This window comes from Poecilia formosa, unplaced genomic scaffold, assembly GCF_000485575.1.
Source record: "Poecilia formosa unplaced genomic scaffold, Poecilia_formosa-5.1.2 Scaffold219, whole genome shotgun sequence".
Taxonomy (NCBI): domain Eukaryota; kingdom Metazoa; phylum Chordata; class Actinopteri; order Cyprinodontiformes; family Poeciliidae; genus Poecilia; species Poecilia formosa.
In genome coordinates, this window is record NW_006800158.1 from 590,275 (window position 1) to 604,279 (window position 14,005).

General features: G+C 37.4%; 1 long non-coding RNA gene across 3 annotated transcripts; it reads right to left on the reverse strand.

Annotated features, from left to right (window-relative positions):
- Positions 1–10,042: 10,042 nt before the first annotated feature.
- Positions 10,043–11,676, reverse strand: LOC103149210 (uncharacterized). 3 transcript variants are annotated; one of them, XR_477443.2, is made up of 2 exons: positions 11,316–11,676; positions 10,043–10,621 (listed from the first exon to the last, which is right to left on the reverse strand). It is a non-coding gene; the product is annotated as an uncharacterized LOC103149210 (long non-coding RNA). The 3 variants fall into 3 exon arrangements; XR_001664249.1 differs by having other exon boundaries at positions 10,043–10,647; XR_001664250.1 differs by having other exon boundaries at positions 10,043–11,173.
- Between the last annotated feature and the right edge of the window lie 2,329 nt (positions 11,677–14,005).

A 14,005-nucleotide genomic window follows, 5' to 3' on the forward strand; every position in this document is an offset into this window, starting at 1 on the left:
ATACTTGATCTAGACTGGACAGTTACCACTCCATGATAGGGACACACTAGTAGAGCCAGTTTGGGGTATTAGCAGGAATTAGGGACCACAAATGCCCACAAATACCTGAATTCTGTATATACTCGAGACTCTTGCAGTGAGTTCCTGTATTGATGATCTCCTCCTGGGTTCATGCTCCTCCAAGCCTCCAGATTCTCCCCTGGTCTTCCTGCTGCTCCTGCCACAAACACTCCCCTGACTCCCCTGTTGAGCTCCACCTGCCTGTCCACTCTTCATCAGCATCCTTCCTGGAAATAAACAAAAAGAAACGCTCACCCGCTCTGCCAACCTCAGCCTCAGAGGACTCACCTGCCACTTCTATAGATCTGTCATCACCATCTATGCTAAGAACTTCTCTTCATTGTCACCTGCAAATCTTCATCCAAACTTCCAGAAACAGCATTCCTCCCCTGCCCTTCTGGTGTGGACCTGGGTCGATCCTTCCCCCTGCTGGCGCCTCCCTCCTTCCTGCAAAATCCACTGTTCTAAAATAAAACTCTTAACCTTTCTGATCCTGAGTGTTTGTGACTGTTACCTGCACCAACATTTGCTTAAGCCAACCATTATAACACACCCATAGATCTGTTTGAATAATGAGCCACTTCAGGTCCAATCTTTTCACTAGTTTGTATATAAATATTTGAATTCATGAAACATTGTAGTTTTTTATTTAATGTTTATGTAACTGGGGGATGCTAATGCATGTCAGGCTTTCATACCAATGCCTTTGGAAGACATTATGTCAGAGGGACATTACACTCCCACCTCGCCTTCCTGGATGTGGAAGTGCTAATGCATGGCAGCTTTATAAATTTAAAAACTACATTAGAAGGCAGGACAAGTAAAAAAATGATTCATTTTTCCAGCAAGAAAACCACATATATGCACAACAATAAAATCAGATTGTTTACTTACCTGGGAAAATTAGATGTTTCTAACTGAAAGTGAGACTTAAGTCATCCTGTACTGTCTAGTTACTTCATTTAATAATTCTCTGACAACTTTTGAGGAACTCAGAGAACACTGAAATGTGTTCCATGGTTGGTCAGTTGACCCTTTAATATGAAAATAAATAAATAAATAAATAAATCATGGAAAACAACATCACCAGCACTTACATGGTGGAAAAAGTGTGAATTCTGTTCTGTTGCATATTTCTAAACAGAGTCACATGAAAAGCAGATCATCTATTTCCAAAATATCACAGGATGCAATGTTCCATGAAATCCTTTGTATTTTCGGAAACTTAGACCCAATGAGCACATGAATTTCAAAAGTTCTGAATACACATAAGAAACAACATGTTAGCAACTGAATATTAACTCCTACAGCTACCGACTAACACTGCTTCTGTTGTCACTGTTCAATGTTCTGGCAAAGTGCGTCTTAGCATTTGCAACATTGTCACTTGGAGACTTGCTAGCTTCTTTGCTTGACTAGCATAAATTAGAATGACCAAAAAGTTTCAGGTTCCAGAAAGTATTCACAGTCATTCACAGTCATTCACTTTCTCCACTTTTTGTTACATTGCAGCCAGTTGTACTAAAATAATCCCTTTCCTTAAAAATCTAAACACAACTATGCAGGGACAGACAGAAATAAATGAGTATGTGATCTGTTCCATACAACTGGTTTAAAATGCCCAAGTCCAAGGGAGACAAAGCTATGATAAAATAAAATTTATAACAAGAAAAATGATGAACACAGAATGAAGCCATGCATTTTGTATTATTATGTATTACATAGTTTTAGTTCCTTTTCCTTTATTTAACCACATTAAAGTCCTATGTGATCTAATTTTTATTTGCAGCAGAGACCTGGGCAGACAATCAGCAGCACACATCCAAACTGTCACACAGAATGAAGATACTCTGAAGACAATTGAACCATTAAAACAATTAAATAAAAATAAACAACAAAACACTGAAATTTAGGAGCACTGACACTGGTTAACAGATTCATGTTCCTTATGCAACCCTGGTTAACATAACCCTTTATTAAATACGAGGTTCTTCATAAAACAGCTCTAAAAATATATAACAAGTGATAAATGGACAGTAAATAAAAACTGAGATAACAAAGGACTTCAAATGATTAAGAAAACAGAAAAATCATTAAAAAAGAAGTCAGCAATACTCTATTTCATGTTATTTTATTTCGTTTAAAAAACATACAAAACTGTTATTTCTTATTTTGTCAGCAATTAAAATAGTTAAATATGAGTAAAAAAAGTCTTCTTATTCTTTGAAGTAGCACATTTATTTTGTTTTACATAACAGAAAAAACAAAATTGGTGAATCAAATCAATATTTGGAGACGTGACCAACATGGACTGAATGGTTTCATTCACTTCCTCCACTGCAATTGCTAAAACTACAGGCAAACTACAATTCTAAAACCACGCATAAAATCTATGTCATCATTCACAACTTCTCCTTCTGCTTGCTGATTGGCCCAGTCAAAACCCATTCAGAGATAAATCAAGGGGAGGAAGCCCAGATGGCTGGAAGCGAGAAGTTTGTTTTAAGTTGAGTTGCCATCAAGTGTATGTTTTATTTAGTATAAAATTAAGCTGAAAAATATTTATTTTTAGACTTTATTGTTTATTACACCAAACCTTTAAGGTTCTGTTGGAAAATTGGAGCAGGAAAATCCAAGCAGAGTTGCCTTCCATGGTTGAGAAACAAAATGGCGAACTACAACTCAGAGAGAACTTAAACTGTGGAGTTGAATAGTTGTGACTACACCCTCAGCTGGACATTCCTTTTCTATTAAAACTGGGATGGTTTACCCATGCTTTGCTGCTGAAAGAGCTCTTTATCCAGTACAAAGCCAAGGTATTTAGAATTAGTAACAAGCTCAATTTGTTTACTTTGGGAAGTAGTAATAATTAATAAGAATAAACATTTGAAATCTTATTTTAAAGCAATGAGGTTTGTTTTTAAGATAACAATATGAAAGTCTTGAGACATGTTTGGGTGCTTGACATGATCAGAAGGCTTTTGCCTGAACCTTTAAAGGAGAGTGTCGTAGAGACATACAAAGGAAAAAAAAAAAGGTATAAAATATGTTTTATTTTGAAAAGTCATCTTTTGATGAAAAGCTGACTACAAACAGAGGAGTTCCTGATCCTGTGGTTTGAAGACCTGCAAAGAAATGTTTGAACAGAAAACTAATTCAGTGATCTGGATGTGGTGTCAAAAGTACTATGATGATCAAAATTTAACATGGCTACTGCTATTTTTTGCTCTCTTTGGCTTTGTTCCCTCCTCCCTCAGTTCTCCCAGTTCTGCTTCCATTTATTCCAACCCCCCACATTTCTCTCTGGATGTAATATTTGTTTGTTTCAGTGGTGAAGTGCCTTTAAGAGAGCAGTGTGCCTGCTACTCTGGGTCTAATGTCATTACTCTGTACAAACTCGGTGTGACAGAGGCAGGAGGCGTCTACAGATTGATGACATTTTATTGTTATTATCTGTTCACCACTCCTGCTTCAGCTGCTGAGAACCTTCACCTAGTCAGTAGAAAGGGAGGAGAGACAATGCAGAAAGAAAGTCTGTGCAAACATACAGAGTCTTAATAAATTAGAATGACTGAAAAGTTGCAGGTTCCAGAAAGTATTCACAGCGATTCATTTTTTTCCATTTTGCTACACTGCAGCCAATTGTATTAAAATAATCTCTTTCCTTAAAATTCTGAACACAAATATCCATTTTCATTTTCTTGTTTTTTTTTTTTTTGCTAAGTTATTGGAAATAGAAAACCAATAGAAAGCCAGCTGAGGTGTAGAGAGAAGTCTGGGCCTCGCTGCCCAGGCTGCTGACCCCGTCATGAATATGATGATAAATACATAAATACAACATGTTTGACAATGCTTTCTTTCAACCTGAAGTAAATAATAATTTTATTTTTTCTGTTACAGCTTCTAGTTGCAGTTCGTCAGCACAGTACGGATCACTGCTCACCCACCTCACCATCATATCACACTCATGAAGAAATGCAGCCACTGGCAGGGCTCAGTGTGTGACATTGGGTCATAATCTAGTTCTACAAACGATCAAAGTTCTCAAATTCACCCAATGAGAAACTGAAACGTATTCCAGCACACATGAATGTCTCAGATCATATAAGTAGTCCTCCCAGTATTTTTTTTGTTGGTGTTGTCATCTCCAATTATTCTGTTGCTCTTTCTGCTGCTATAGAATCCATCAGTGTGTTGTAGTTTGGAGATAGTTTGCGGCTGCACAACAGTGTGGAGAATTCTCTTCTCTTAAAATATTATTCTATTTCAAACATGTCTGGTGGTATTTTCACATCTCTGTCAGGCAATTTTTATTTTAGTCTTTTTAATGCATGTTTTGTACATTTTTAAAAGTTGCACATTCCTTTCTTGGACATTAGTTTGGATCGGAGTATGCTATTTTTAATAACTGCAGTTTTTATTCTGTAATTTTCTCCTTACTCTAAGGTAAGTCATTCTTAATTGTGTTTTTTTAAAATATGTCTCTTATACTTGTTTCTTTGTGTGAACCTCCATCCCTTTTTTACCTGTCACTTTGCAGCTGTTACACCTGAATTTCCCCACTGTGGGACAGTAAAGGGTTTTTCTTTTCTTCCATCTCAGTTCACATTTTAGAGAGCTGGAACATCTGAACAAAATCCCACCAAGATTAGACCGCAATGCTTAACCTGTAAAACCCTCAGGAACTCCATTTTAGAATCACCAAAAATCAATTTCCAACTTAAATGTTAATATTCATGACGGTATAATTAAATAATGCCAGAGCATCTTTTGTTTGGAACGTTTCATAATCAGAATATGTTTGTAACAATATCTCCAATAAGTTTCGTCATAACCCACAATGGGAAGTTTGGTGAAAACAGATAAAGTACATCAGCACAACCCCTCTGAATCCCCCACCAGACCCCAACACACAAGCTAAAGCTTTATAGCTAAACACACAAGTTTTTAAGTGAAACTCCTTCTGGCTTATACATTATGGAATACTTATACTTATCTAGCAACCCAGAACAGGAGCATCTAGTTCAGGGGTGTCCAAAGTGGGCCCTGGAGGGCCGGCGTCCTGCATGGTTTAGTTCTCTCCCTGGTTTTACACACCTACATCAAATGATGGCTCGTTAGAAGGCCTAAGGAGAACACTGACTTGCTGAGGAAATTATTACTACCACTAGGGAGAGAACTAAAACATGCAGGGTACCGGCCCTCGAGGACCAACTTTGGACACCCCTGATCTAGTTTAAATACTTCATAAACTGTGGACTATTTATTACTTTATACACTCAACAGGATCAAACAGAAATCAAACCTTCTAGTTAGAACAAAAATATCCAGAGGACCTGCTTAGCAACCCAGAGCATTACGTTAGATCAATATTTAGCATCAGATGATGCTAAATGTTGATCTAACGTCCAACACCTAATTCATGCTTTTTTCTTTTTGCTCTTTCCTTTTGTTTTTTGTTTTGGTTGTATTTCCTTCTAATTCATGCAAATCACTTTGAATAGCCTTGTTGCTGAAAATGTGCTATATAAATAAAATTACCTTTCCTACCTGCCTTACAAAAACACCTTTAAAGCACGGTGGTGGAAGGCTGCTGACCAGAGCGTTTTGCAGCCATAGATCTTGTTCACCCAGTGGTCACTGAGAAACCATGAGCTCCACTGAAGCTTTTGAGAGTTAAATGTGAGAAAATCGGTCTGAAAGTTAAAGTTCAACTCAAAAGCATTTATCAAAAGGATACGTATTCCAAACACAGCAATAAATCCACAACTTAAATGAGTGAAGAAGGAAATAGTCAGTCTGTCCATCCGTCCGTGTTCAGCAATAGTCTTCTCTTCTCCTCTAAGCTTCTATGTTCATAAACTATACTGTGTCTGTGTAGATCTTTTTCATTGTTTAATGCTGTATATACTCTATTACCCTAAAGTCTTTTGTTGGCATTGCTAATTTTATTACTCAGTATTATCATTTGTTGTATCTTATCCCTGTAATATAAGACTTTATGGTTTTTATTTTAAATTATTCTCTGTTCTCTGGCAACAATCCAATTTCTTCACAATGATCCTTGAAGTCGGATCTTATCTAATTAAATTTGTTTTTATTTGCTGTGGAAAATGTGAAAGTTTAGAGAAAGTGTAACCCCCCAGTGAAATAACCAGCAAGCTCCCATTCATCCTGTCCTCTCTACACTGGAGTGGCCGTATGTTTCTGTCAACAGAGGTTTGACTAGTAAATAACTGTCAAGTAGGCTATTCTATAAGGAGTGTGTATAAATGATGCCGAGAAGATACACAGTTTGTGATTCTGGCCTATTAGTGGAATTTAGTGGCAAAAAAAGACAGATGAACAAAGAGAGACAGCCAGAGACATGGTGAGGTGTAGGCCAGGGACACACTTGATGGGATTTCAGAAATCTATGAGGTTGGTGATAAATGTCTAAAACAATTTTGCCTGCCCATTGAAAAGCCATTTGTTTTCATTAGATCCCAGTCCTTGGGTAAATCTACAATGGGAACAGAGAAGGTTGGTTGAAGCTGATGTTGACGACTGGTATAGACTGCGCTAGCTAAATAAATGAATCTAATTTCAGCAACAAAGAAGTCCAGATAGTTAGTTATTAGCTATATTTAACAGTAACTCAATAACTCATAATGTTTTGTTGCAGTATGTGGGCTCCCATTGACAATCAGTACTAACACAGGATGCCAGATGACTGTGATTGAGTGATTGATGAGGTTGTCTTCTAAAAAGATACATTGTTTGATTTCTGACTTGAAATCAGACATTAACTGATCCTCAACAAATCTTCTTGCTGCTCCGTCATTATAAGGAAGTAACATTAAATTGACAGCAAATCAAGAATCATCGTATGATTAGCTGATAAAAATCACATAGACCAGACATTATGGGAAATCTGACTTTGCTTTAAACACAAAGTGCAATTTCAAGATTTACAGTCCAAATGGAGGGTTCTACATTAATTGAGTCAAGAGCTAGCTTTAGCATTTTTAGGTTACACCTGGAATGGGCCATCACTTCACATCGTGAGAATGTTCATGTATTTAGACAGATCAGGATTCAGTCTTAATCCTGAAGTTAACGTCTCCTCCAAGATTTTTACTAACCTTTCAGGAAACCAATACAATACCAAATTTTGCTCACATTTCAAAGCTATGAGTGGTGAAAAAGAGGGTATGTAAACTGGCCTGTTTACATACCCTGAGAGACACATCCTGCTTTGGATGTGTCTCTTTGGTTTGTTGGTATTTACAGCGCTGCACACCACAACAATGCAGGAATGCCTGAATGATCTGGAGCTTGAAGGTCCCATCTGCTTGTGAAAGTGCTGCTGATCTTCTGCAGCAGTGGAAAATAGTGGCGCAAATTTCTAAAACCAAATTGTAATTTTAGCTTACACATTTCAGCCCTTGGTGGAGATTAACAGATGCTCCTAAGATGCCATCAGATGATAAAGAAATGCCAAACGCTTCACAAGTGCTACCAGGGAAACAACATGTTCATGCCCGGTGAGTCTTTAACATTCTATCAACTTTGTATCCATTATATTGTAAAAAGCTATTCTATTTTATATCACCTTTTATTTTACATGCAAATAATTTTAAACACACTATTCTGGTTTCTATTGTACTATTTTGATAGAGAGGAAACCTTTTAGTTTTGGACATGTCAAACGACATACTGATAAATCCTGTATGCTACTTTAGAGCATCATTGTGAACTGTTGTAACTGTTTTATACCAGATCAGACTTTTGGGCTTTAAACCCACATACAGATATGTCTTTTTCACCCTAAGATATAAAGTTGTGCTAATTTTGTTTTCTCATGCTTTAAAATTAACTAATAATAAAAAGGAATTAAGATATTCATGTGTAAGATATGTTTTAACACAAGTGATTTGTATACCATCATATGAAGTCATACACAGTTTCAGTAATTTTAACCTATTTTGTGTCCGTATAGATTGGCCTTTTCATCTCTGAGAGGTTTTGTTCATGCAGAGCTGAAAACGACCAGAATCAATAAGAGAGAGAAATAGAAAAATGGCATGGCTCTCTCTCCAGATTAAAGATCTAATCTCCAATATCCATTTACAGCTCAGGGCAACAAAGCAGCAACACTGCATCCCACTTACATCTCCAGAACCATATTAGCTATTCCAAGACTATGCACTTTTACTGTTGATACTTTAATGTTTTTAAATTGGAAGCTCCTCATTTCTTTCTCATAATGAGGGGAATGGAATTTGGCTTGAGTGTGGATTTGCATTTGACATAAAGTTCTCCATTTGACAAAGCCTTGACTTAGATGGGATGACAATTTAATGCTGTCAGTATAATAGACCTACTTAATTCTCCCTTCCCCCATTCGGTTCATGCTTCTCTTTCTAAGGCAGCTGAATTTTGGAGTTAAATGTTGGTATCCTGCAGACTCACAGGGACACATTAACAAACACTGACATGGGTGTAGGATGTCATGAATATTCTTGCTTGCAGTTTGGTGTCATTCTATCTTGTGTTGCTCTCCTCCCTCTTTTCCTTCATCCTTTCCTTTCTAAAGGAAAAGCGCCTTTGTAGTTTCTGTCTGCTCTTATCGGTCCTGGCATGAAGCACTCGCCTCTGCCACTGTCCTCATGTTCTCAGCAAGCTTCCACTTTTGTGTTGCCTAATGAACTCTGACCAAAATTAGACATACTTTTCAAGTTTTAAACTGAAGGAACCCCTTCAATGATTCTTTTGTGAAGCGGTGCCACCACTGTGAAGGCAGGGTGTGTGTCTAAATGTGTGTAAATCACTATGTGTGTGTACAAAAAGTAGTAACAGAGCACTTTGTGTTGTATTTTATGAATAACATTAGCTTTACATTTTAGTGGGTGCGATTTCTCTCATGCTCATATATAGCAGTATTAAGGGTGCAGTTTTAGCAACCTTGAAAATTCAGGATTTCAATACATTTCTTAGTTCCTTAATTTTCCAGACTGAAATTCTCCCAGATTTTTTAAATATTGTGGATATTTTAGGAGAAAAAGAAATGAAAATTTGAATGGGATTTCATAAATCATAAAACACCACAATGCTAAAACTAACTGATTTTTAATATAAACCCATATTCATGCTTTTTGGGATCTGGACAAACTTAAATCAGTCATATGTTAATGACTACAAGTAAGAGAAATAAGGACTGGATTATCCGACTAAATACAGATTCTGTTTGATCTTTTTGTACTTTTTATTACTTTTAGAAAAACTTTAACCCAGTCCAGTTTTGTCATATGGAGTGGTTGGTGGTGGTGAGGAAAGACGCAGAGACCCAGGTTGTAGAAGAAAATGATTAATTTAATGAAGAGTGAAGCTCAAAAACAGTCCAGATCTCAGGTAGCACGGCAGAGCGGAAACAGAGGCTCAGCACCCGTAGCAACTGAATTAAACAAAGACTGAGGCGATGAGCTAATGCCGACACAGGACTTAACAGTTCAACTGTGCCGGCAGACGAACCATCATAGACAAGGACCCGACAAGAGACAAAGACAACAGGTGGGTTTAAATACACAGGGAGGGTAATCTGGTAACTAGACACACCTGGGAAGCAAACAGGGAAGACGCAGAGAAGACAGAGACTCACAGGAGAGAAACTGAACACAGAAAACCCTTAAAAATAAATACACAGAAACACGGATCATGACAAGTTTAAGATCCACCAGTGCGGCCCTACTTGGAGTTGAATTTGTCCACAGACCAAAAAAATAAGTTGCAATATGACTTTTGATTAGCTTGATGTGTTGTCAGAAAGTCACATCAAAAATACTGACAGAAAATCAAGTGGCAGATTTATGATAAAGCATGTCAATCAAATCATTTTAAAAATGACCGCATTTATGAAATGTTAATACTGAAAAACTGAAGTGTTTTCCATACTAGTCAAAGCCTGATCAAATCAGATTCCAGACTCTTCTACATTGCATAGGAACCCTGACAATTTCACACAGTCATTTTGACTGGTTTTGATTTTACATACAATATATTGATTTTATTTAGAAAAAGTTGTAAATATATTGTGTTTTTGCAATTGGTTGCCAACAAAGGGGCAGTTTAATGTTTGTTTTTGCTTCATAAGTATAAATCCAATGTCGATTAGTCTGAGATAAAAAAATAAAATTAAAAAACATCAAGCATGCATTTTTGCTTTGTCCTCATCTCTTTCCAATGTTCCGTCTGGGCTTTCTCCCATTAACTTGGTAGTATTTCAACGGGGCCAATAAGTGAACAGAAGTACAAGTTGTGTATGATGACGACTCTCTGCGCCGTTTTAGAGTTGTAGTCTGCCCGTAGTTTCAGCGACGGCAGCGCAGGAAGTGAATGAAGCCGTTCAGTCCACGTTGGTCACACTTCCAAATATTGAATTACCTTATTAACAGCCATCTAGTTTGGCTTGGCCCTTCTGTCTTCACGGTGGGGGATGTTTGTTTACAGCGCAGGCAATTTCTGGTAAGCTTCACAGCATCAAACTGGCACTTCACAAATGGTCAGTCTGTCCTCCAGGAACCTACAGCAGCAACACCATAGCGAAACCTAAACCAGCCAATCAGATTTATCAAAAAAGAAAGTTTTAATCCTAGCCTTAAAAGTAGACAATGTCAACGCTCTGTTGGAAACAATAAGGTCTGATGAATGATGGGGCTTGATTATAAAAGGCTTTTTGTGTCAGAAGGAGAATCTTAAAATGTTATTCTGGATTTAATGGAAGCCAGTGAAGGTTAGCTAAAACAGAAGATTATCTGTTTTCATCAGAACTTTGTTTTGGATCAGCTGAAGGTTTTGAACTACATTTTATTGTCTTTTTGATAGAAAAGGATCCTTCAGATAGTAATGCAAATATTCTTAATTGGAGCCCTCCACACAGCTTTCATGGTAAATTTAACTTTTATACTAATCTAATGAGAATGTAGCTAGAGATCTCATTGGGATTTTGCATTAGCAAAGTATCAGATAATATGGCTAGTTAGAGCAATTTCAAATGTCTGGGAAGCCATTGTGAAGGTGATTTTAAGTTAAAACGTTTGCCATTCATCCTCATCTTCTTCCTCACAAAGAGGACCTGGAAATTCACAATAAGAGTTTTTAATTGAAGTTATGATGACATTGAAACACAGTATCAGGTTCAGCAAATACAGTAAGGCAGAGAAATAAAAAAAAGATTCTAAAAGGATTCTGTGTCAGTGGAGATAGATCACACTAACCTGGGCATGAAGCAGTAACCATGACATGATGAAGCAGTAACCCACCATGATGAGTGGGGAAGCCTGGGAGTGTGAGGGAATCCTGAGCATGCCTCAGAGAAGGAGCCAGTTTGCAGGAAAGCATTTCTGCTTCAGTCTAAGCAGACACCAAAATCCTCCAAGGGAGAATCCAAAACACATAGACCGTGAGCTTGCACAGGTCATCAAAGATTAGACAGAGATGGATAGACTTGGCTGAGGCTTTAATTGGGTCAGGGGTCAATGTCCGCTATCAGAATGGCAGATAAAAACCAGCACAGCATCCAAGGGGGGTAAAACAGAAAACCTGAGATACAAAAAGATCACGAGACGAGAATGCTGTAGTTCTACTGGCAAAGGCAGAGAAGGAGCTTAAGTAATAGGAAAGGCAGGTGGATTTGGGAGACAATCAGTCAGAGCACAGGTGGATAGAATGAAGCTGATTGTGAGAGATGCCTGATATGGAACATGACTTGGAAAAAAAAAAAGATAAAAGTGAATGTGAATGTCATACCTCATGCCTTTCCTCTTGGTCACCCATGCAGAAGTATATATATTCTTATGGCCATATTCTGAGATGTTGGTTTCACTTTGAAGCTATCCGGTGGTTTGTACATGTGCACGCTGCAGGTCACAGGAGAACTTCAAACTCTGTTAGTAGAAGGTTCCATGTTCCACAGAAGGTGCCATTTTTTCCTCAAAACGTCTGAACCGGCCCTCCCTCCTGTCCTAATGGACTCACCAGGCCCTAACAGCACCGTAGTCAGTGACTGAAATTATTCTTGGTCAAGATTAATGTGATCAACTACAAACCTTGACAACAAGATGTCTGCTGTTGCTTACCCAATAAAATACTCTGATCATCACACCTTCATCTTTACACACACATAAATAGGAAATACAGCTCAATCTACATGCCCCACTTTCACTGAACAGAACTTTCTTACAGGCGTTTTTAGGAGTAGTAGTACATTATAAATTGTAATGTTTGTCTCTCTCATTTGGTCTTTTTTACATATTTAAAGAGGACATATCATGCAAAATCCACTTTTTATATGATATGCAAATAAATAAATATTTTTTTTGTGTCCTTTGAGTGTCTAGGAGTACAGAAAATTAAAATGTATTCTCTACCACTGTTGCATAGATATCTTTTTATTCTTTTTTGAGTTACATTTTTCAGTCTGTTAATTTTTTTATATTCAATAAGACATTTTTCTTCATTTGCTGTGGAACTGCTAAACAAGGTCATGACTTCCAGCTAACCAGTTTTGTGAATCCACCATTTTTTTCCCTCGCAGTAATTTTGTAGTCCATGTTTAGTTATGCCGAATTTGCAAGTTAACAAGTCAAAATGTTCGGTTCTAGCATGTATTAACACACAGGGTTTCTTAAATTGCCCCCTGGCATCAGAGCCTCAAAGTGTCTGGTTAAATTTTATTTCTCTCTGGATGGTACCCACATCAGAGGGGAAAATCCATTTTTGGTGTACTGGCCATTGGTCTGATAGTAGCATGAAGATTTTGTATGCTAGTTGTTAGCTACCTCCTTGAGGATATAAATGCACCACATGTTTTGGATATAATTATTTGGTTTTGTTTTTGCTGTTTTTGTCTTGGAAAACACATGACCTAATTGTATTCAGTGACATTCTTGATGCTCCCGTTAGCTAACTCCTTAATTATGAGGTTTTACTTCGTTCATACTGTGGTAGCATTAATATTTCCGTAGGTATCTGACATGCATGGACACTATGGATAACCTACGCTCCATAATGTAGGTAGTCGGTATGCATGTTGAGGCTGTAAATACAGTATAACACCCTGGTCATGAATTAATTTGAATGTGTGGTTCTGCAGGTTGGTCGTCTTCATTCTCCTGCTCTGGGTCAGACTCTGGCTCCAACATGGAAGGTTGGGAGGCCAAGTCTTCCTTTGTTGACATCTTAAATAAACTTTGGAATAAAATGTTTCTCTGCTAGTAGATATTCATGTCGTTGCCATCAAACTGAAACGATGTGAACTGGAATGCTGTGCGACCTGGAGGGAGCAGGATGGGAAATGTCTCATTCACATTTTTAAAAACGCAGCAAAACAAGCTGCTCTACAACCTCAGAACAGAGGTAGACCAGTGGTCTGCGCAGCTACAGCAACCAAGAATTCAGACCAAAGCATCCAAGTTTTACTTTATATAGACCATAAGTGAAAGATTTACATGAAAAGGATTTAAAAGCATATGTCCACTTTAAATAAAATGTTTAATAAACCAAGATAAATTGTGTACTGCATTTGCATCAATAAAAAGAGGCTAAAAAAGGTGTTCAAACCTATCCAACCAGGTGGCTTCATGTGTTTGCTTCTGCTTATAGGAATTATGTAAGATATGTTGCATTAAAATTTGAAAATATTTTGGAATGATTAATCATTGTGTTACGTACCCTGGTATTTAACAGTTGTGAACCATTGTGGGCTTCAAACAAAAATGCTGTTGGAAAAGTCCAGAATGATCAATAATGGTTAGATGAAACTGAAGTTATAGTTAAGGAGAAATCAGCAGCTGAAATCACACACACCCATATCTTGGTGTTTCCAATACTTTAAGCACTCTATTTAATGTGTTAATACCCCTAATTAATGCTTGATTGTTTCTTAGTCATTTTATTATGCTGTTGG